Genomic DNA, 22,627 nt, shown 5'->3' with positions numbered 1-22,627 from the left:
CACTATTTAGTTTACCCTTGTGAAACTTCTCATATTATTCATTGGATAGTCACAGTAAAGTATTACATATACAAAAATGTGAGTGATATTTTAGACCCTGCAGTAAATCAGCAACAGTTTCATACATACCTGACATCTGATATGAAGAAGTATATACGTATTTCTCTGCTTGGAAAATGGATTAGTTACTCTTTTTGCTACATGAAACTTGTCAGTAGACATTTTGACTTATCCCCACTTGCTGTTGATATAGTATGTGCTTTTTTAAGGACATTGTTGTGACTATATTTTAAAACCTGATATGTTTTACAGTACAAAGTAGGACTGGATAGACAGAATGCAAAGAGTATATTTTACAGGCAGTGTTGAGGTTATAGCAACTTAACCACTTCGCATCCAGACCTTGTTTTCCCCTAATGGACCAGAGCAGTTTTGACGTTTTAGCGTTGTCCCTTTTTAATCAGCAATAATTTCATCTGTACTCTTGCCACTTAAAGAGGAACTCCAGTGAAAATAATGTAATAAAAAAAAGTGCTTCATTTTTACAATAATTATGTATAAATGATTTAGTCAGTGTTTGCTCATTGTAAAATCTTTCCTCTCCCAGATTTACATTCTGACATTTATCACATGGCAGGTTATGTAGCTGCTCCTAGCTGTTTTGGCTGTTACAGACAGCTGTAAACAGCCATTTCCTGTCTGTGAACATTGTTACATTGTGGCAGTTTGTCCAGAGTACCGCGGTACCAGAGTTTCTTGTGGGAGGGGTTTCATCACAAAATCAGTCATACATCGCCCCCTGATGGTCTGTTTGTGAAATGCAATAGATTTGTCATGTAAAAGGGGGTATCAGCTACTGATTGGGATAAAGTTCAATTCTTGGTCAGAGTTTCTCTTTAAGTAGAAAACTAGGAGATCATTTTCATAGCATTATATAAAAAATATATATCATTTTTTTAAAGACAAACTAAGCTTTTATTGGCGGGTATTTGGTCCCAAATAAATTTTTCCTCTCTATGCATTTTAATGGGAAAAGTTGTGAAAAAATGTAAAAAATGCATTATTTCTCAATTTTGACCAATTTCTGTTTACAAATAAAAAGGGCTATTGACATAAAAACTGTGCCACCAGTTAAAGTCGCCCCAGTATAGATATCCAGATGTGTCCCCAGTATCACCCCCCCCCCCAGTATAACCAGATGTGTCCCCAATATCAGCCCCCCCCCAGCATAGCCAGATGTGTCCCCTGTGTTTGCCACCCCCAGAATAGATTGACAGATGCACCCCCAGGAATAGTGCCCCTCTAGCCAGATGTGTCCCCGGGATCAGGATTACCCCATTATAGCCAGATGTGCCCCCAGGATTAGTGTTGCCCCCCCCCCCCATTATAGCCAAATGTGCCCCTAGTATTTAGTCATGGTCCCCCCAGGTGCCCAGATGTGCAAAATTATTAAATCCCACCTCCCCTTAATTAACCAGATGCCCCCCAGTAAATATGTACCCCCCTTTACATATCCTACCCCCACCCCCCATTTTTGAATGCCAGATCCCCCCCCCCAATCAGGCAGCCCCCTCCTTGCACAAATCATTAAAAAAAATCATCCACCAAGCAGCCTCACTCACCTTACCTCGTTCCTGCGACTATCCTGAAGCCCGAGCCTCCGATCCTCGCTCTGCAGTCAGCCGCGTAATGCCGGTTACCCGGGTCCCGGCTTGATGACGTCACATTCCACAGATAATGCACATGCACCTGGTCAACCACACAGTCTAAATGGAAACCTGATTCATTACATTAGGCCACCTTCTTCCATTGCACCATGGTCTGGTACTGACACCTATCTTCCCATTGTAGACATTTACAGCGATGGAAAGAAGTCAGCATGAGAACTGACTTCACTACAGGCTATGCAGCCAATACACAGCAAGCACCAATGCACTCTCACACTCACACCTTTCTCTCAGGCAGCATTATTTTCAGCAATTTCTCCTACAGTAGCTGTTGAGCAGGCTTGACTTTGCGCCCCATGTGCGCCATCAATGAACCGTGATTGTTCATTATCCTGCCCAATACTACGCACCCCTTGACAATTGCCACTATAACAAAGTAATTAATGTTTCTCACCTTACCTGGCTGATTGGTGCATTACAGTCAGAAATTATCATAAACCCTGGCCCATATGCAATTAGCTTTTTCTCCCAAATTTTCTCCTAGGGGATATTTTCAAAATGGTTAATTAAATGCTTTTTAAACCAACTAGCATGAAAATACTCAAAATAATTTTGGATAGTGGTTTTTTTCACCCTTTTTTGTGAGGGGTGGGGTACTTTTTGAGTTGCAAAGTGCTGAAAGTTATTTTAAATAGAAGATGAAAAATGATCTCCTAGTAGAAAACTAGGAAATCATTTTTCATAGCACTATTGAAATTATTTGGAATATTTTCTTGCTTGTTGGTGGTTTAAAAGTCATTTTATTGACAAGTTTGAAAAAATCACCTAGGAGAAAACTCAGGAGAACAAGTTAATTGCATATGGGCCCTAATCTGGAAATCCAGCAAAACACAGCTTCCTGCATGTGATGGATACACTATAATTAAGCAGAAAACAAAACCTGAATTCTTTAGTCTCAGACTCGGATTTTGTACACATACCCTAAATACAGCTACCATAGGGTGTCTGTAACAACCTTTTTGCCATGGCCTAAAATTCTTTCACCCTAGGAGCTCTACCCTTTTGGTTTCGAGAGCAGCAGGAAGGAATGAGATAGGATGCCACATTAGAGGTTAAAACCCGTATTCAGTTTACTTTGCACCATTAATGAGTTGATTCCTTGAGTCAATAAAAGATTTTGACTATAACCAGAGTTTAATCCGATGTCTTTCCGGGTACCTAGTGACAGCTGTACTTGAGCAATAGTGTCAGTACAATCTACAACTGCTGTAATCTCTGACAGATTCACCTACTACAGTATCTTGGGGTTAAAAGTAAACTTAAAGAGGAACTTCAGCCTAAACAAACATACTGTCAATAAGTTACATTAGTTATGTTAATTAAAATAGATAGGTAATATAATCTCTTACCCACCCTGTTTTAAAAGAACAGGCAAATGTTTGATTTCATGACGGCAGCCATCTTTTTGGTTGAAAGGATGTGATAGGGAGCATGAGACACAGTTCCAACTGTCCTGTCTGCTGATCACCCCTCCCAGTTGCTAGGTAACGTGAATAACAACATAGGAAGTCCCATAAAGCTTTGCACAGCATCAGGGAAAAAAAGCCCGGGCAGTTTTCATTGATGGGTGGAGCTTAGCTAAAAATGCAGCTAAAAATGATCCTTTGGAAAGAAAAACAAAGTTCTGATGCTGTGAAACTGTTAAAAAAACACCAAGCCTTTTCAGTTCTGCTGAGTAGATTTTTAGTCCTGAGGTTCACTTTAAGTGTAAAGCTATACACCCTGCAAGCCCAACGTATATAGCTGTAGTGTCAGTTCTCAGAAGAGATCTCAGCAAGTAGAACATTGCATCTAGTTATGATTGGACTGGTGCACAGGCTGGGGGATCAGCTACATGACATGAAATGCTGCTAGTATGTAACGCTGCATTGCGGCCTTTCCTCATGTGTGGTAGCCTTTGAGGGACTTCACTAGCAGAGGAATCTGTTTGAGATTGTGATTGGTAGCTCAGTGTGCCTTGGATGGCTAGCCCATGGGAGTGCTAGTACAAAAGGTGATAGGGAAGTTTTACGGCGCGTTTCCACTTGAGCGGAAACCGCTGCGAATCCGCAGAGTTTCCCTACAGGCGAATAGTGCGGGGAAACTCTGCCATAGGGTGCAATGGTAACGCCGGCCGAATCGCTACCGCTACCGATTCGGCCGGCTTTTCCATCCGAATCGGCGCGGGAGGCTGCGGATCCCATAGCCGTGCATGGCACGGCTGATGGGATTCGCCTGCTTTCCCCGCAGACCCGGAAGAGCTGGCTGCGAGACGCGCGCCGCTCAAGCGGAAACGTGCCCTTAAGCCCGTCACCTTACAAGAGAGGTTGCACTGTGGTGCATTTTCAAGTTGCAGTGCATCTTGCTTAATACGTCTCCTACTTAGCCAGCCACCTCTATTGAGCAATTACACAGAAATAAATAGTGCCTCACATAACTTCTTATTGCCTGTCTTGGTCTAACTTGAATCACAAATCTGTCACAGATTATCAGGAAGCTCCTACTACCTCAGGCAAAGTCAGGGCAAACCCATCACAAATTAGTCGCTGCATAAGTCGCACCTGATTTGCATTGTAAATGCACATGTGATTCAACGTAAATGCCTTGAGAAATGTCAGTCAGTGTCAGCAGTCTGTAAGCCGACATCAGGTAATCTTTGTTGAGTGTTGGCAGTGATGCCCAGTGCTGGAACAATAGTCTAGGTCAGTGTTTCTTAAAGAGAACCTGTCGCTTGCTCAACAATTAATGTGCTTTGTTCCATGTTTCACAGTAATGCAGAATCGGTAATTATGTGCTGGTGGAAGCCCCAGGTATGTATATTTTACATATACCGGTAAGTCATCATCTCAGGTACACATTATAGAGGAGCAGTCAACCATACTATCTCAGAAAAAAAACACATATACAGTATTTGTAGATAAATACTTGCTCTACATATTGCACTGTCCATATTTTGATTTTAGTATTTTAGTGATTTTTCTATAGTAAAAAAAAGAGAAAATCCTTCTTAGGATATTCAATTTTGACTGTGTCTATCTTGAAGCCAATCCAGACATAATTTCCTCCTTTACTCTGTCTGTGTATACATTGCCGCCCCCCTCCCAGTCTTCAGACACTCCCACCCGGCTCTGCAGTAGAAAGTGCATTGTCTAAACATGAGAAATATTGGCCAATCAGAGAGAAACAGAGGTGTGGGAGGGGAAAACGGGAGGGAAAGAGGCTTTAGCCAACCAGGCTGTATTAGTTATGTCTGTGGGGAAAGTAAAGAAGAAAAAAGAAAACCCAGCATGCCCTGCAACTTCCTGTGTGCGGCAGATGTACCAAATAAGAGGCAGGAAAACTGGGGATTGATGTTTTATGGGGAAGAAAAGTAAGAGTGATTTTTTATTACTTGTTTACCAGATAAAAATAAAGAATTTATTTTTGACTTTATGCCTGACAGTTACACTTTAAAGGGCGCCTAAACGCAGATTAAAAAAAAAAACTTCGATACTCACCTATGAAGAGGGAAAGCTCTGGATCCCACAGAGCCTTACCGGTACTCTCAACCCCCCGAACCCCCCCCCCCGTTCCATCACCAGGAATACTACAATACATTTTTAATAGTCCTCTGGGGGCTTCAGGAGTACTAGTGAAGATGTATTCTAGCGTTCCTGCCAATGGAACGGGGGGGCTGGAGGGGGGGGGGGGGACGGGGAGAAGAGCACCGACATTAGAAGGGATGCTCTAAGCAAAAGTACCCAATAGGAAGGAACTAGAACTGTGTACACACATCAGATTTTTATTGTCCCATACAACTGTTTGTGATCATCTTTAAAGAAAATGTAACAAGAGTATTAATTCCGCTAACAGTTACTGGCTTCCCACAGTGGTGCAGCATGCAGACCACTCTAACCTGCTCTCATTTGTCTTTCTGCTGTACTCCTTTGCATTCCCCTTGACAGAACAAAGCAGATTGCTTGGCAGATTGCCGAGCAGTGTGTCGGTGCTGCAATAATTCCTAAAATACCATTCCAAAATTATCATTATAGTTTTGGGCGACAGCAATTTAGTGCTTGTTTATAGCTTAAAAGACAACTATCACAAAAAAGTATAAAATGTAATATACACGTGTACACACACATATATATGAGCTACATGTGTCCCCGGGTAAAATGCATTTTCATGTTATATATATATATGTATTTTACATTTTACATTTTTTTGTATAAGTAGTGTTTTAAGACACATTAGGAGACAGCTAACTAGTGGAAAGAGGGACTGCCTGTTAGCAAGGCATTGAGATGCCCAAATGGAATAGAGAAAGGGACTACTGTAACCCTCTGTACTGTTAAGATGCATTTGTGTGTATAAAGTAAACTTAGCATCTAAGGCGGATTTCCGCCTTAGAATAAAATAGCATGGCGGAACTAAAACGGCGCATAGAGAGAGAAGCCTAAGCGCTCAGATGGTAGCATAGACTGGTTGCTAAGGTGACCATATTAACAAAGCAGTGGAACCTTCTGGAAGCTCCGCACAACCAGGCAGAGAACACAGCGCAGACGCAGAGGGGCAGAGCGCACGAGACACAGCCAGAGGGAACTGGTAAAAAACAGTTTCCCTCAGCGCTCTAGAGTGAGTCGGGAGGCGGCGGTGAGAGGGAAAGGAGGCTGGGGAGAGAACGTCCGGAGCAGTCATGAGGCAAAGAGGGGACCCGGCGGCAACCCAGAGACCACCAGCAGAGAGAGGAGGGCAGCGGTAACAAAGCCAGACAGTACCAGAGGCCAAGTGCAGTGAATGCAGGCAAGATCCAAGCTAGCGCGGAAGGAGAGCAACCCTGTCAGGCCAGATGAGTATAGGCCTTGTGCCAGCTACAAGCCACAGTGTGTGTTCAGAGAAGGGCCAGCGTTCAATGGAGGTTTGCTGAGTATAGAGACAGTTAACCCAAGTTACTGAAGAGGCATGTTCTAATGAAAGTGATGTGACTAAAATCTGCCTGTTAAATAAAGCCTTAAAGAGACAGTGACATTGTGATGATAATCAGTTTATTGATGCAAGATAGTGCTGCCCTGCCAAGGGAATAGAAACTGCAACCAAGTATATTAACCAAGTATATTAAGTTTGAGTGCCTTTCTGTCATCAGAAAAGTGATCAGTCTCCATTAAGCCCCCTCAGAACTGACACAGTTCAGCTGTTCGCAGTAATCCTGATTCAAAGAGAGTGTTCCTTTCAATCTGCTCAGTTCATAGTTCATACGTCATCAGTTGATGTGTTCTGCAGTGTTTACTAAAAGCCTGATGTGAGAAGTGAACCAAAGTGTGATTTATGTGTTACCTAAGTGCATGGCCTAAGAATGAGAAAGAAAACAGAGCCATGGAGATAAAGAGAACCTGTCAGTGAGGGATAACTAAGTTTGTTAACCTGTCAGCATTAAAGAAGAGGAGTGGAGGAGGAGTTTCACTGCATCTTGTGTACTAAAGTGAACTACAGTGAAAAACGGAGTGACCTCTGACAAAGATAAAGAGTCAACAAAGTTGGAGTTACAAGTTTTGCAACATAACAAAATTAGAGCTTATTTAGCATAAAGTTAAAATAGCATAAGAAAAGAGTTATATTGAAGGAGTGAGATATTGATGGTATAGCTGGGTGCATTTGTCAATCTTGTGCTTTTCTTTTCTTTTTTTTTATTTCTCTAACCCATTTTTGATTATTTGATTATTTTTTTTATTTAGTTTGTTATTTTGGGAAGCCTTATCCAAACAAGTGGTGCTCAAGAGTGTAGTGAGTTGAGAGATACAGTATAAAGAGTAAGAGTCTGGGAGATCTTCTGAGTAAGGTGAACATTCTTTTGGTTGCCATGTTGCCAACCAGCGAACTGTGGAAACTGTTCAGTACCATATTGAAGAGAGTCACGAGTTCCCTAAGGTTTTGCTGAGCAATATAGCTTGGACTTGGCTACAAGGGACTGAGACTGTATAGTAACTGAATTGCTCAGTAGACCTGTTCCTGCCCATGCTCCTATGCCTCAGTAATGATACTGTGATTTAACCACTTGCCGACCGCGCACTCATACCGCGCGTCGGCAAAGTGGCAGCTGCAGGACCACGGCTGCAGGCTAATTAATCAGGAAGCAGCCGCTCGCGTGAGCGGCTGCTTCCTGTCAATTCACGGCGGGGGGCTCCGTGAATAGCCTGCGGGCCGCCGATCGCGGCTCGCAGGCTAAATGTAAACACAAGTGGAAATAATCCGCTTTGTTTACATTGTACGGCGCTGCTGCGCAGCAGCGCCGTAAGGCAGATCGGCGATCCCCGGCCAATCAGCGGCCGGGGATCGCCGCCATGTGACAGGGGACAGCCTGTCACTGGCTGCACAGGACGGATAGCGTTATGTGCAGCCCAGATCACCAGGGGGGACAGGGAGGAGAGGGAGAGGGGGAATCTCGCCACGGAGGGGGGCTTTGAGGTGCCCCCCCCCCGCAACACCCATCAGGCAGGAGCGATCAGACCCCCCCAGCACATCATCCCCCTAGTGGGGAAAAAAAGGGGGGCGATCTGGTCGCTCTGCCTGCACCCTGATCTGTGCTGGGGACTGTAGAGCCCACCCAGCACAGATCAGCTAAAACAGCGCTGGTCCTTAAGGGGGGGTAAAGGGTGGGTCCTCAAGAGGTTAAAGGTGTTATATTGTGAAGTGGTTGATTATTGTACAAGAAGACCTGTTGTAGCTCAAATGTATATAAAATGTTTGTGTAACAACCTTTTTATTCCGCAGCTTTTACCGATGCACCGGCCGTGAAGAGGAGAAGATTATGTATTTTGACCTATGATGTGCAAGGGAAGTGTATTTTGTTGTTGAGAGTTACTGGTTGAGAAAAGTTACCAGTTGACCACTGTTAGCTCACAAATAAATCCTTGATAATTGCATCGAAGTCAGTGTCTGGTGGAGTGCTAAAGGATAAATCGGGTTACACTACCCCAGCAGAGTGCTAATGTGAAATATCAGCAGGGCTCTAGATCAGTTTTGGGGCAGTGTATGCTCTGTAAAATACTTTACCAGATATGTGCCAATATGACAGGTCTGGTGCTTTGCTGCTAGTTACACCAAGTAGCTCATATGTGTGAACACCTGCTTGATTGCAATGGAGACTATATGGGATGCATTTCTGTTAGGCCCTATCTGGGTTCCTATCAAGATGGGACAAGGTTGTTAAAACCATTAAGCTAGAGGAAGTGCTACATCCACGCCTTCTATGGGAAATGCTTCCGCATATCCAGAAAAATCGTGCAGGCCTGGACTTTTCGTTGTGTGAAGCGTACCGAGACAAACGGATCTAAGCCTACAAATGTAAACAGTTCCTATACTTATCATAGGATCTGTTGGTGTTACGTATCCTTTCCTTCACTGATCTCTTAACTGGAAAATGTTGCCATTTTAGCTAAAGTTTGGATGGCCTTAAAGGGGAACTGAAGAGAGAGGTATATGGAGGCTGCCATGTTTATTTCCTTTTAAGCAATACCAGTTGCCTGGCAGCCCTGTTGATCCTCTACCTCTAATACTATTAGCCATAGCCCCTGAACAAGCATGCAGCAGATCAGGTGTTTCAGACTTTAAAGTCAGATCTGACAAGACCAGCTGCATGCTTGTTTCTGGTGTTATTCAGATACTACTGCAGATAAATAAACCAGCTGGGCTGCCAGGCAACTGGTATTGATTAAAAGCAAATAAATATGGCAGCCTCCGTATACTTTTTACTTCAGTTCCCCTTTAAAGAGGAACTCCAGTGAAAATAGTGTAATAAAAAAAAGTGCTTAATTTTTTCAATAATTATGTATAAATGATTTAGTCAGTGTTTGCCCATTGTAAAATCTTTCAAATCCCTGATTTACATTCTGACATTTATTACATGGTGACATTTTTACTGTTGGCAGATGATGTAGCTGCTGCATGCTTTTTTGGCAGTTGGAAACAGCTGTAAACAGCTATTTCCCACAATGCAACAAGGTTCACAGACAGGAAACTGCCAGGAGTACCACAGGCCTCAGAGTTTCTTGTGGGAGGGGTTTCACCACAATATCAGTCATACAGTGCCCCCTGATGGTCTGTTTGTGAAAAGGAATAGGTTTCTCATGTAAAAGGGGGTATCAGCTACTGATTGGGATAAAGTTCAATTCTTGGTCGGAGTTTCTCTTTAATAAGCTCATTTTGTACTTACATATTATACAGGTTTATATAGTTTGCAATTATGCCAAACAATAGTGTAAACACTTCCTGCACATCTGAGTGCAGATCTTTGTTAGCAGTGGTGCTAGAGTAGTATTACTTACTTTTTTTTTGCATGTGCTTAGGATTACTGCCTGCTGTGTAAGTACACTGAAAGCTTACTGCTTCATGCGGCTTAATTCTCCCTTCTAGTTGAGTTCCCTGCCCCTCCCTTGCTCACCATCCCTGTCGCTTTCCTAGCTTTTGCTATTGGCTTATGATTTTGTGCAGACAGGAATTCTGTTCAGCAGACTGCTGTGATAACACCTATAGAAGATCACAAATAGCACGTCAGATATGTGGTAACTATATTAAGAGAAGTGCTGGTAGCACGCTGATTGTATTTGGCCATTTAGGCATTATACCTAATGTGCTACATTATGCAAAATACCCAATATGGTGAATGGTTTACTTCATTAATCAAGGATTTACTGCAAATATGGTGTTATACATAACAATGTCAGCAGGGAGGCCTTTGCCACATTTCCCAGCATTCCTTGGAGAGATCCCATCAGCAGAGGAAGCGGTGGTAGCATCAGGATTCTTTGCATTCTTCCTTCATATGCTTACATGAGATCACTAAGATGACACAGCCTAGCACAAAACTTGCAAGGAGGAAGATTATATCCCTGCATGAAGGTAGTTACAACTACAATATTAAATTATATTTTATATTGTTTTGTCATAATATATACGGTAGTTTTTTTTTTTTTTGGGGGGGGGGGGGGGGTTGTGTTACCTTGTGCCACAGACAGTGGCTCAGCAATAGGGGATGCAGAGATTGAGACTGCAGCAAGGCTCCCTGGGATAAAATGGACCACCAGGGACCCTCTTTTACCAGCACTATCAGCTATTCATTGGTGCTATGTTGGCAATGATCACCTGTATATGTGCTGTTAATACCAGTTAGGCCCGGTTCACATTGGCGTTATAAAATGGTCCATTAACGGATGCCAATGGATCCAATGGTAACCTATGGATCCGTTCAAATGGATCACATCCACACGATCTGCTGAACGGAATGCAAGTTTCCTGCTGCAACAATTTTTCTGGACCGCTGAGCCCAGCAGAACGAAAACGGAAGCTGGAGCGCTGCATTGGGGGCAATGAGAAAATGGAACGTTTCTTCACACTAGTGAAGAAACGGACTGTTCTAAGGGGCAAAATCCACTTTGGGGGTGGGGTTCCTGGGGGGATGTGGGGAAACAGAAGCAGCGGAACGGAAACGGAGTGAAAATGGATCCGATCGACCGGTGATCAAATCCAATTTCACGGATCGATTTGCCACTCTAACGCAAGTGTGATCCGAGCCTAATGCAGCATTGTTCTTAAAGGAAACCTGTAATGAGTTTTAAAAAAAGAGATTCACTTACCGTACCTGTGGCTTCTGCCACCCCCCTGCAGCCGCCCTGTACCTGAACCATCATGGAACAATCCTCCAGTCCCCCGACGCGGCTTACTTTCACCGACTTGCAAGTCGACATCCACTGCGCCCGCGTGGCCCTGGCTGTGCAAGTCCTTGTTTATGCTCCTGTTACCAGGTGAATCCTGTACAGGCACAGTACAAGAAAACCTCGTACTGCGCCAGCTCAGGATGCTCCTGGCGATGAGAGTGCAAATGAGGACAGGCCGCTAGGCGCGATGGCCAGCGCCAGGATCAGTCATCGAAAGTGAAAGTGAGCCACGGAGGGTGGCTTCAGGAGGCTGGCAGATGTCCCAGGTTAGTGAAACTCTTTTTAAAGAAAAACTCATTACAGGTTTCTGTAAGCTCTGACACACCGTTTCCCTCTGGTAGCCCCTTTCTGCTGCATGCAACACCCTAGCACCCCCTGATTTGTGTCAGACTGGCCACACCTTCCCTTTTAGGATGCAAAACATGGGGGGGGGGGGGACTATGTGTCACTATAGTGCCTCTTTAAATTAAAAATAACTTGCTTTGCCTGTGCACCAATGGTACAATATGCCTGGCTACATTCAAATAGTGTGTAACTGGATTCTATTCTTAGTAAAGATAGCAAGTGTGTACATCTAGTTCTTCATCTGGCAAACAGTCCCTCAGGGCCAAAGAGGTGATGAGCTGAAACAATGGGGGGTAATATGAGTCATGGGGTTTAGAAAGAGTATAAATCATTGGAACTAGAGCCACCAACCACTGCAGCACGCAGCATGTCTGGGAGACAAAAGGCTTCACAAAACTGGAAGAATAAAAAAAATCTACATTTTCTTGATTATAAAAAAGAGGTATTGCATGTGGTTATGGATCTATACAGACAGCGGACAGCAAGTGGATGTACAGACACAGTCCCATCAGCTGTGTGGCTTTATATAGTGTGGAAGCTGAGCATTTCTGCTTAGCTTATGGTGCACGGAAAGAGAGGCCATAGACAGACATCAGTTCTGCTGGCTCCTTGCAGGGGGTACAATAGAGACTGGAGATGTAGTTATAATGGCCTGCTGTTCTGCTCAGAACCTGATTACCCACAAGGAAAACTAGGCAGTTGACTGGGCATGGTTGGGATCTAGGCAGGGGCGTAGCAATAAGTATAGCAACCATAGCGGTTGCTATGGGGCCCTGCGGCAGCCCTACGCCACAGGGGGCCCGTACATCAGAAGAGGACTTTTTTTTATTTGATGGCGGTCCGGGCCCCCACCCTCCGATAATTTTAGAACAGTGGGCCCCCCGGGCCCCCCTCCTCTGATAAGGTGGCTGGTGAGGAGGGGGTCTACATGGTGGCGCATTGATACTCCCTGGCGGCCGGGGCCCGACAGTTACTCTATAGTTCCGGGTCCGGCCAGCCAGGGAGGAGTGACGTGCGTGCGACGGAGGGAGCGGACCGGCTGCAGTGCCTATCCTTAGTGTGCTGCTGCGATCCTCCGCGACAGTGCGACAGCGACTGTCTGGACTGGAGGGGAGCCGGAGCAGAGGAGAGGAGCTGCCCTGCTGTGCGTCACTCGAGGAGCCTAGGAGAGCGGAGTGACCAGACCCCCGCAAGCTGCCTGCACTGCACCATTGTAAGTTATAATGTGCCTGGTGCTGCTGGCTGATGTGGATGGAGGTGGGTGGGTGGTGGGCTGGGGAATGGGGGCCGGGGGACTTGCTGGCTGCTGTGGACGGAGGTGGGTGGGTGGGGCCCCGTGGGGCCCCCTGGCTACATATACTGGGCACATATACCTCTGGCTACATATACTGGGCACATATACCCCTGCTTACATATACTGGGGACATATACCCCCGACTACATATACCCCTGGCTACATATATTGGGGACATACAGTATACCCCCGACTACATATACTGGGCACATATACTCCTGGCTACATATACAGGGCACATATACCCCTGACTACATATACTGGGCACATATACCCCTGACTACATATACTGGGGACATACCTCTGGCTACATTTTACTGGGCACATATACCCCTGGCTACATATACTGGGCACATATACCCCTGCCTACATATACTGACGACATATACCCCTGCCTACATATACTGGGGACATATACCCCTGGCTACATATACTGGGAACATATACCCCTGCCTACATATAATGGGGACATACCTCTGGCTACATATACTGGGGACATATACCCCTGGCTATATATACTGGGCACATATACCCCTGGCTACATATACTGGGGACATATACCCCTGACTACATATACTGGGCACATATACCCCTGCCTACATATAATGGGGACATACCTCTGGCTACATATACTGGGCACATATACCCCTGGCTACATATACTGGGCACATATACCCCTGGCTACATATACTGGGCACATATACCTCTGACTACATATACTGGGCATATATACCTCTGGCTACATATACTGGGCATATATACCTCTGGCTACATATACTGGGCACACATACTCCTGCCTACGTATACTGGGGACATATACCTTTCACGTGAACACTGTCATAGGAAATCGTTACAAAAGCACTTTTAGGTCCCATTCACACTTTCTAAATGCAAAACGCTAGCGCTTTTGCTAGCGTTTTGCTGTAGCGATTTTTTGCATTGAATGCGAAAAAAATCGCCATTCACACTTGGCGATTTTTTAGCGATCGCGTTTAGCGCTTCTATAGCACTGAAACACGATCGCCAGGAAATCACCTGAAAATGGTGCAGGCTACACATTTCCGTTTGGCGATTTGCGTTAATCGCCGGCGATTAACGCAAATCGCCCAAGTGAGAACGGGCCAATAGGGTATTATTGCACTAGTGATTTAAAAAGCGCTAGCGCTTGAGCGTTTTGACAAAATCGCCAGCAAAACGCTCTAGTGTGAATGGGCCCTTAGGGAGATTTGCAAAATTGGCAGCGCTTAAAAAAATTAGCATCTGTGATCCTGCAGATGATTGTCCGTTAAACAAGGTGTGTATGAGATCTGCAGATATCATAGACTATGAATGCATTTTGCAGGAACAGATTTTTTGTAGGAACTGATCTGTTGCATGTGTACAGCATCTTTGTGTACAGCATATTGCAAAGATGTTTATCTGTTGGGGAGTTCAGCTCAATAGAATAGACTGTATAGAGAATGCTCTCATACTACATGGTAGGGGGTAAAATTGGTCTGTGATCTTTCATTTTCCAAAGACTTTTATCTGATGTTTGTACCTACCTTTAGTTGCATATGCTCTTCTCCTGTATAGCTGCACATCCTGTGCTAATTAGCAGGACACACATTGCAGAGAGGCAGGCTGCCACTGATCGATTGAAATGACAGAAAGGGGACTGGTAATTAGCTATTGCGGCTATCAGGCAAGGCTCATGCAAATACAGACTGTTTGCAGCTGTAATGCAGACTAGTGTACACTGCAGCGGCAGAGAGGAATCTGGGAAAAACAAAATGCTGTTTTCAGTGATATGCAGCAGTAATAATATACGGTTATATCTGTAAATAACAGATGAAAACCAGACTTTAAAGAGACACTGAAGCGAACTAATTTCGCCCATTTTACCTTATAATTCGTTTCAGTGCCCTCATGACAAGTAAACCGCCGCGTCCCCGCCGCAAAACGAGGGCTGCAGAGCTCCCAAATCCCTCTGCAAATAGTAGTAAATGTAGTAAATACGAAGGAGGCACTCAATTGGCTTCAAACTTGCGTTTTATCAAATCCCAGTAATACACGACATGTTTCGGGGCATATCCCCTTCATCAGGTGTACATACATTGAATGGCACACAGTGAATAAATACATACTTCTAACCACCACACCCTAAATTGGACCACCTCCATCTTGTCAGCTGACAAGTCAGCTGATCACTGACATCACACAGTCCAAAGTCTTGTTAACCCCTTAGGGCACTGATCAGAGGCATTACTATATCCGTCTACCTCGGTAAACCTGATTAACAAATCAAATTACTGCATCTTAGGTAAACCTAATACAGACAATACTGCGAAAAACTTCTGTTGCAAATATTTGGACCACAGATCCATCTTACCACCCTCCAACCGACACCCCCAACCAATCACGATGGTGTGTGTCCCATTAATACCCCAGGTATTAATGGGACACACACCATCAACAGAGCCTGCAGGGGGCACGGAGAGGGTGTGTATATCCTATCACAAGCAGCACATTCCAGCCTGAGTGCCTGAGCTCAACAAAGCAGTCAGAGGAAAGAAGATTTGATTATATAACAGAGATAATACAGCCACTGTGCAACTAGGAAAGGCTGCAGTAAGACATAGCACATTACAACAGGTATAGGAACTTATAGGATAGAGTCTCTTTAACACATTTTTTTTTTAATGGAGAGGTTCACTGGCATTAACTTCCCTGGCGTTATGATTATTTCCAGATTTAGGGTCTAAAAGCCGTGCAATTTTTTCACAAGCTTTTAGACCATAAAAACAAGAAATTAATAGAAATTATGGGGCCCTTCAGCAAAACTTTAACAGTGCCAACGCACCCATTGTCCCTAGCCATTTCCACCTTCCCTGTGGTGATTCCCACATCTTTAACCACTTTCTCCTTTGATACAGTATATCTACGTCAGCTGTGGCTCTCTCCAAGCCACAGTGACATAGATATACTGACCTGCTTGCAGCCCTGTTGTGCAGGAACAGGTGCGCTTCAGAGCGCACCTCCTGGCACTAACAGCTGCAATACTAATTGGTGAAAGGGAAAATGTTCCCTTGTAGCCAATTAGTGACCCCCCCCCCCCCCGCGGATGAACGATCACCGCTGTAGCAAACAGCGGTGATCCTTCATCTCTCCCCTCGGTGGCCAGATCTGTAAAAAAAAAAAGGATTAGAAAGCAGCCTGACTCACCTTTTCCTGTTCCAGCGATCAGCCTGCAGCCCGAGCCTCCGATCGCCGCTCTGCACGCAGCCCTGTGATGCTGAATAGCCGAGTCCCGGCTTGATGACGTCATCAAGCCGGGACCTGGTAACCAGCATCACAGGGCTGCGTGCAGAGCGGCGATCGGAGGCTTGGGCTGCAGGCTGATCGCTGGAACGAAATAAGGTGAGTCAGGCTGCTTTCTAATCCTTTTTTTTAACAGATCTGGCCACCGAGGGGGCTGCCTGTGTGGGGGGGGGGGGGGCATTTGGCTGGCTCCTATGGGGGTGCGTGGACCCCTGGTGGAGGGTGGGGGGTAAAATGTGCAGCTGAGGGGGGGACAATAAAGTAACAGGGGGTACAATTTTATTTTATGTATATAATTTTATACTGGGGGCAGATCTGGCTATAATGGTGGGGGGCCCTAATCCAGGGTGCACCCGCTAATCCTGAGGGCGCATCTGGCTATAATGGGGGACCATTATTCCTGGGGACACATATGGACACATGAGGGGCAGCAATCCTGGGGATACATCTATCTATCTATGCTGGGAGGTGCCAAACACAGAGGACACATCGGGCTATACTGGGGGTGACTGATATTGGGGACACATCTGGCTATAAGGGGGGGTCTGATACTTGGGACACATTTTGCTATCTATACTGGGGGACATAATACTGGTGACATGTTTTTATCTCCTGTGGTACTTTTTATTTTTAAACTGGAATTGATAAAAACTGAGAAAAAATGATTTTTTTTCATTTTCCCCCTCTTTTTCCCATTAAAATGCATAGAAAACTTTTTTGGTCTAGGGATAAAATACCCGCCAATGAAAGTCTAGTTTGTCCTGAAAAAAACGATACCTAGATCATTTAAGTGTCATGAGTAAGGAAGGATAAAGTTATGGCTGATTAAAAAGGGACACCGCTAAAGTGTCAAAACTGCTCTGGTCAACAAGGTCTGGATGCGAAGTCGTTAACAAGTGTGGCCATCATTAGTCCTGCGCCTAAAACAAGGTATGCCATGGCAACACCTAATCTGGAGGATGGGGTGGACTCCTGTATTAGAGATAAGGAAAGCTGGAAAGTTGGGGCCTCCCACAGCCCTGAGCCCATTTGTGGCTGCCAGAGCTCTTCGCTAATGCTAGGTACACACCATACAATTTTCTGTAAGATTTTCTGTTATGCTAGGTACACACCATACAATTTTTTGTTAGATTTTCTGTAAGATTTACCTGCCGGATAGATAATTTCCAACATGTTGGAAATTATCTATCAAACCATCTGCCTAGCAATTGGGCATTGTTCTACTAAGCAGGAGATGACCAGAAAACAATGCACCAGAGATAATGACCAGTCTCTACAGAAAATAATCTAATGCAGAAAATCTAACTGAAAAAATCTAACAGAAAATTGTAACAGAAAATTGTATGGTGTTTACTGGGCATAAGATTTACCTGCCAGATAGATAATTTCCAACATGTTGGAAATTATCTATCTAACCATCTACCTGACGAGCAATTAAGCATTGTTCTACTCAGCAGGAGATAACCAGAAGACAATGCACCAGAGACAATGACCAGTCTCTACCAGTACTTTACAGAAAATAATCTAATTACACAAAATCTTACACAAAATCTAACAGAAAAATATAACAGAAAATTGTATGGTGTATACTAGGCCTTATAGATACACATCTAGAGAACCTAAGGTCAGGTGATTACTTTGTCTCTACCTTTAGGATATGGAAAGGGGCTTCAGAGGTGCACAGTCACAGGATGGTGATACAGCGCATCATAAAACTGTACAGACCCGGCATGAGAGGCGTGTCTGGGACTGCAGAAGCAGCTGTTGGATGAGCAGATTTCCAGGACCTAGAGGGGGCTGGAGGGGTCTGCAGTCTAAAAAAAAGGGTTTTATATCTAACTTTACAGAAAGCCACATGCAAATGGCGAGTTGTGCCTAAACAGCATTTGATCTGCTCAAAGTTCAGCATCACTTGATGCAAAACATCACATATATCTACATATAGACAATCTGTTTAATTTGCATGAGTTTCATTTGGAATTTAGCTAAGAAGGAACTCCCATATACACCTCTCTCTGGGCTTTCCCTCTGAACTTTGTAATTCTGCCAGTGAAGGTTGCCTGCAGTTTGGGTGTGTAGTATACACTTATCTGTTGCACAGGTTTATCTTTGCTCCTTTGGGTCCTACAGCAGAGCTTTCAGCAATCTCTGTACAATATGTGGACATCACTTAGGGCCATGTCTCTCTATCGTGAAGGAAAATACACTGAGACTACAATATTGATCAGTAATCCTATTGCTATGGTTAGCACACTCGTCCTGCAGTTCTAGCATCCCAAGGATTGAATCCCATACAGGACATGGACAATGCATGGAGTCTGTATATTTTCCTTGTGTTGCCGTGGGTTTCCTCCAGTTCATACTATCTCCTCCCATAACCCAAAACATAACTGTCAGCTATCCTGACCCTATAATGCATTAGAGACATCAGATTGTGAATTAAGGAGGTAGGTACAGTTAGTTATGTGATTCATTCAATGATTTCTTCCAAGCACTATAGAACAAATGTCAGCATTTTACAAATGAGGACATAAATTATAATATTTTCATCTTTTAGTAATAAATTGGAATCTTTCTCTATAGGGGTAGTTGGGTATTCAGTAGTTCAGTGATTGTCTCTGCAGAGACTGTCAGTGTCCAGATCAATGTCACAATGTGATTCCAAATATTAATAGTGGGTGCGCCATTCTGATTATTTATCGTCACTGTCCAGACAGATGCAGGGCTGGGATCTATCTGCTATATGCAGTGTTTTGCTGTAGAGTATATATAGACTATATATATTTAAAAAAAAAAGAATCGACCAGACAACGCTGATTTTCTACTTCTGACTACTCAGCAATGGCAGCACGTATTTCAATAGCAAACATATTCTGCAGTCTATTGTACAACAAAAACATATTGCTTTACAGAGAGCACTGATTTACTTTAAAGTTCCACCAGTGAACTTGTAATTACCCTGATCCCCTGTGATTCCACTGCGTATAAAAATAGATGAGAATCCTGTTCAGCACCTAGCCCAGCACATTTATATAAGCGAAGCGACAGATTTAGAAGCAGCCAAAGGTATTTAGCACGTAATTAGCCAAGGATGCCAGAAAGATACAGCACAGCATGTAACATTTGCTTGTACCTAGCTATTGTGGTAGGCTATGAATAGGAGATGTGTGGAGGAAAGAAGCAGGAGGGAGGGGATGGGAGATGATGGAGAATGTGGCTACAGATAGAGCATGGGGAAAGGAGGAAAGGGATAGAAAAGGATGCGGGGAGCTGAGCAGATGAACAATGCACAATAGGCAAATGGAAAGCACAGACTGTCACATCGATGACGGAGAGAAAGGACCTTTCAAAAGTCAGGAGATGGTGTCAATTTAACGACCTCCTTTAAAAATCAGCATCATAGAACTCAACCACAGGAGGCCTATGCTGCAACCTTTGACAGCACAGACACAAATAGGTCATCTGTTGTCACACCAGCACTGTTTAATTCTAGGCAGCATTCAATAAACACATCTTACCTTTTATCCTCCTAAGTAGCAGTAGTAAATTAAATGCAAATCCCCGTGATCCATTGGTTTTCTCCATGTATTTTTAACATCAGTTGTAACAGCAATATTCCTTTCCTTCCCACAGAATGGTGCAGCGTCTTCTCCCGGCAATATAGCGTGCCTGCACTGAGCCCTACTGGATGCAGGTTGGCACAGTATACAGAGCTGTATACTGAGCATAATGTGAGCATGCTCACTGCATCCCTGGAGACTTAAAGCCCCCACGTGACACTGGCCTGTCAGGCAGAGTGAGGTTTAACCCTGTGAATGTCACATTTTGTCTACATGGATGCCCTGCCATACACTCTTCAGATCATCAACTACTATATGGCGATTATAAAGAAAATGGTCCATTCCTCACCACATGTGAAAGAGTACAGTGTCTAAACTTTTATCTACAAAGTCCTGTGCCAAACACAAAATGGGTATTGATTTTGTTTGCACATTTAAAGAGAATCTGTACTCTAATATTCTTACACTAAAAAGCATACCATTCTATTCCCTATTTTCTCCTGTGCCCCTCTGTGCTGTTTCTGCCACTCCCTGCTGCAATCCTGGCTTGTAATTAACAGTTTTAGGCAGTGTTTACAAACAAACTAACCAGCTTGTGATAGGCTCACATAAACAGAGTGTGTGAGTCATACAGAGTGTGCAGGGGGCCTGTAAAGGGTGTGTATCGCTTCTATCCAATCACAAGCAGTGCAGCACATTCCACACATTCAAGCCCGACAGACAGGACAGAGGAAAGGAGATAAGATTTATTACAGAGACAGTGCAATTAGGAAAGGCTGCAGTAAGCCAGAGCACATTAGAACAGGCATATGAACTTATAGGATAGAAGAACTAAGGCTGAAAAAGTTGTTACAGAGTCTCTTTAAAATAATATTAATGATTCACCTTGATTTCAAATATTTGTTTTCCCTTCCAGCACCCATCTGTTGCATCATTAAAGCACACCACTATCACAAAAAACTGTGGCATTTAAAATGCATATGCATAATTGTGTAATCATTCCAAATTAAATGCACTACAAATTACTTTTTCCTATGTTTCTGTCACTAAAGGTGCCCATTAATGGAACAATTTTTAGTGAACTGTTGTATTTTCAATCAGATTATTCAGATTGTATTGCATAAAAACAGAGAAGCTGATGGGCCCAATCGATCCTGATTTTTACACAATCAATCAATTTCTTAAACCAGAGTTCCCCAACCCTGTCCTCAAGACCCACCAACAATACATGTTTTGCAGGAAACCACAATCATGCACAGGTGGGGTAATTGGTGTCTCAGCAAAGCTGATTAACTGCCTCTGTGGATTTCCACAAAACATGCACTGTTGGTGGGCCTTGAAGACAGGGTTGGGGAACACTGCCTTAACCACTTCACCCCCAAGGGTTTTTACCCTAACGGACCAGAGCAATTTTCACCTGTCAATGCTCTTCCCTTTCATTTGACAATAACTTTTTCAATGCTTATCACAACAAAATGATCTATACCTTGTTTTTTCCCCACAGAGTAGGCTTTTTGGGGGTGATCTTTGTTTCCAGTAATTACTTTACTTTCTATGCATTTTAAAGGAAAAAACAAGGGAAAAAATGAAAAAATACACAATTTCTCTAATTCCATCCCCTATAGTTTTAACATAAACAATGCTACCATACACAGAACCCACATGTTTTATCTGCCTATTTGTCCTGGTTATCAAAATGTTTGAATTATGTCCCTAGTACAAAATATAGTGACAATATATTATTTGGAAATAAAGGTGTATTTTTTCTATGTTGTGGTTTTCGTTTTCTCATTGCACACGACTAATGATTACAAGCCCTTATTAGCAAAAATAAGAGTAATACACTCTCATGGCATACATATTTAAAAAAACGGAGGCTTTAAAGTAACTATTTATGCATTCTCTTTTCAATTCTGTCACTTTTGTTTTTTTTTACAAGTGTTTTATTTTGGTACAAAGTATATGAAAATAAAAATGTTATTGCTTCTCATTCAGTTTGCAGCTAAAAAAAAAAATCAAATGTCATAGGCCTCAGATCTCAAACACCCCAAATTCTATTATTTTGCTTGTCACAATTAAAATGATACCATATGTACACAATCAGATAGATTTTTGGCCATGCAATACACTGTTAACCATGAGCAGCACCAATTGATTTTTCAAGGCCATTTTTTTTGCACCAAAAGTAATACAGTCATTCTTTCTTAGCAAAGCCCATGGATTGTCTGAACAGTCAAAAAAAGCCATAAATGTCACCATTCTGAAAACTAGAGACCCAGGCCTACTCAGATTTACATATTTTTTAACATTTGTACTTATGCGGTTTTGCTGCAATTGTACCATAACTTAGAAAATGGTATTTTTTTACAGTTTTTTTCCACATTGGCACAAAAAAAATAATTAAATTACATAGGCCTCATCTCTCAAACACCCCAAATTATATTCTCTCTCTTGTCAGGGCTAAAATCATCCTATATACATAATCAGTTAGGATTTTGGGCACATGACAGACTGTAAACTACCAGTAGTGCCCTTTTTTTCACTAAATGTAACAATGTAATTCTTTTTTATCAAAGGCCCCGGAGTGACAGAACATTTGATACATGTCATTAATGTTACCATTCTGAAAACTAGAATGGGATCAACCCCGGGAGCATCCTGAGCATGCACAGTGTGATATTTTCTCCTACTGCGCATGCGCAATACACTCACGGAGGTGGGAGCATGATTGAG

General features: G+C 43.4%; 1 protein-coding gene across 12 annotated transcripts in view; it reads right to left on the bottom strand.

Annotated features, from left to right (window-relative positions):
- Positions 1–20,047, bottom strand: part of PLEKHA6 (pleckstrin homology domain containing A6) — a 273,958-nt gene extending 253,911 nt beyond the window's left edge. For all 12 annotated transcript variants that reach the window (XM_068269629.1, XM_068269622.1, XM_068269617.1 and 9 more), the window contains exon 1: positions 19,853–20,047. The gene's annotated coding sequence lies outside the window, so the exon portion shown is untranslated. The remainder of the gene's footprint in view (positions 1–19,852) is intronic.
- Between the last annotated feature and the right edge of the window lie 2,580 nt (positions 20,048–22,627).

This window comes from Hyperolius riggenbachi, chromosome 2 (assembly GCF_040937935.1).
Source record: "Hyperolius riggenbachi isolate aHypRig1 chromosome 2, aHypRig1.pri, whole genome shotgun sequence".
NCBI classification, from domain to species: Eukaryota; Metazoa; Chordata; class Amphibia; order Anura; family Hyperoliidae; genus Hyperolius; species Hyperolius riggenbachi.
This window is presented reverse-complemented; position numbering and strand designations above follow the sequence as displayed.